The sequence below is a fragment of the Pteropus vampyrus genome, unplaced genomic scaffold, assembly GCF_000151845.1.
Source record: "Pteropus vampyrus isolate Shadow unplaced genomic scaffold, Pvam_2.0 Scaffold38, whole genome shotgun sequence".
Taxonomy (NCBI): Eukaryota; Metazoa; Chordata; class Mammalia; order Chiroptera; family Pteropodidae; genus Pteropus; species Pteropus vampyrus.
The window spans coordinates 8,374,592-8,377,119 of record NW_011888819.1 but is presented as its reverse complement, the minus strand read 5'-3'; positions in this window follow the sequence as shown (position 1 = coordinate 8,377,119).

The window sequence follows — 2,528 nt, the reverse complement described above, 5'->3', positions numbered from 1 at the left end:
TTTTTTTTTTCTAACATTTTCTCTATTGCTCTTTGGGGCTGTCATAAAATTCACTGTTCAAACAAATCCTCTCCACCACTACCTTCCTGAGTTGGATAATTCAGTCTAAGAGATCAATCAATACTCAATAAAAGACTGAAGTTGCAATATTTCTTCTTTTATGATACTACCTTAACATGCCTCCTATTTGCCTTAGACTCAAAATTCCTTTCTTTGGAAATTCCAAGACATTCTCCAGCTTTGACTCTAAATTCCAGAAATTTCTCAAGGTTATACTCTCAAGGTGTGGGCTTTTCCCTTGTGTACCCTTCCACACAGTTGCATCAGTTTTGAACTTGCCATTAACTATTTTCTAATTCTTGAATATGCAGATGAATTCAAAGTTTCTTGATAATTTATTCTTTGGGGAAGAAAAATCAACCTGAGATATAGCCTGATATAATTAACCATAATAAGGGCTTTTCGTTATCTTATGGAAGACTTTTGTAATAAATTAAGATAGGGACATATAAAAAATAAAAGAAATGAGAAATAAAGTAATTTTTAACTTTAAGGAATTCAGATTTGTTCAAGAAAGTAAGTATAGTTGTATTTTGCTTTTTAGCTCAGCTATACAAAATTATTACCTATGAAAATTCAGTTTTAGTCTTTTTCTCTACTTCACTTCAGTCATTCTTATCCTTGACCACACATGATCATTTGCGTGACCTATCTTATCTCTAAAATCTTAAACTCAAATGTACACTACTGATACTTAGGCTCCTTCATAGTTTCTTACTCTCTTATTCTCACTTTACATAATTTCTGACTTCATTAAGATTCCAGTCTCTTAACCTGCACATTTACTCTCAATTAATTAGTCTTCTCACATCTTCTCATTTTTTATCTCTTCATATTTGACCTGTGATCCGTAATTTCAAACATTTTTAAAAATAATTTTTGTGAACTACTTTTATCTATTGTCCTTCTTCCACACCATCGTAAAACAACTCTAACCACAAAGAATTCTAACCACCTAGTATTACCCTTCCTATCTTAGGCTTCTAGACACTGTTGGAAAATAAAACAAAACAAAAACAAAACAAAAATCATAAAACTATGCAGAAAGGCGTCAATAAAAATTCGTTTTCTATAATCATGTATGCCAAAGTTGCTCAGTATTCTTATGAATTTCCAGTAACTTTCTTGTCCTTTTCTACTATAAGTATTTCAAAACTTTAATATGCTGCCAACCATCCACCTCCAACACACTATCAAGAAAAACTGAATTGAGCCCTTCACCCCAGTGCCTCTCCATCTACAGCTTCACTGCATCGGTTTCCAGATTTAGTCATTTAGGTATTACCTCAGGGAACAACATAGCCATTCTTTCTTTCATCTACTTATTATTGCCAAACTTGACAATCCACCTGCCTTGTTTCCTACCATCTCTCCCTTCCTGTCTGTGACCAAAAGAAAAAAAGTGATTTCTTTATTTATGATCTGGATCCCTTGATGTCTTGTCTTCTATATATTTCATACCTGCACTCATCTCTCTGTTTTATAATATTGATTTCTCCCTTTTCACTGGATCGCTTTCAAAAGCCCACAAACCTGACCTATTTGCTCCCATCGTACAACAACGTGCCCTCTCTAGCCTCACCCTCCTGCAGTATGTTGTCTTTTATATTTCACTGACCCATTGCATTCTTCATTTCTATGCTATGTTATGGAAACAGCATACAGTAGTCATTTATAATGCCTGCCTCTGCTCCTTCAACTCCTTCTCTTTGAACTCCATTCCAATCTATTGGTCCTACCAGGGCTAGCCACATAATTTGCACATCCCATGGCAAAATGAAAATGCAGGTCCTGTTTAATTAAAAAAAAATTCCATTAAAGCTAGTTACAGATGAAGTTCTTCCTAAAAATATTTTATTATTTATAAAGCATAATAAGGGTAATAATGATACATGAGTAATAACATAAGCTTGCTAATTGAAAAATAATATTTTCACTGTTATGATACTATGTAATATTATAAATAATAACATCTTATTAATGTGATATCCTGATCAATCATAAGATTTTTATGACTCACTTTTCTGCAAATTCATTTATCAGGTCATCAAAATTTATACATTTAGCAATTCTATTTTCAACCGATATAATTCAAAATTACATCAGTTTTTCTTAGCAAATGGAAGACCACAAGCAATATTTGAAAAAAATTTTTTGGAGAGGGGGAAAGATCTTCCAGATAATGAAACTTTTACTAGAGCGGCTAAGAGTATTTTATATATGATGACAACATTAAAAGAAATTCTAATAAATTATTTTGAAATATAAATTTTAGTACATCTAAAGCTGATGATTCTTGTGGAACAATTCTTCTATAAAGTATTAATTCTTCATACATACTGATTTTATATCAATCCAAATTTAAATTTAGATGTAAATTTATACAATAGCATTTTAATGTTTTCTCTGACATTTCATGTAACCTGTAGAGGTTGTATAAGAAATCAAAAGTGACTTCCTGATGGATA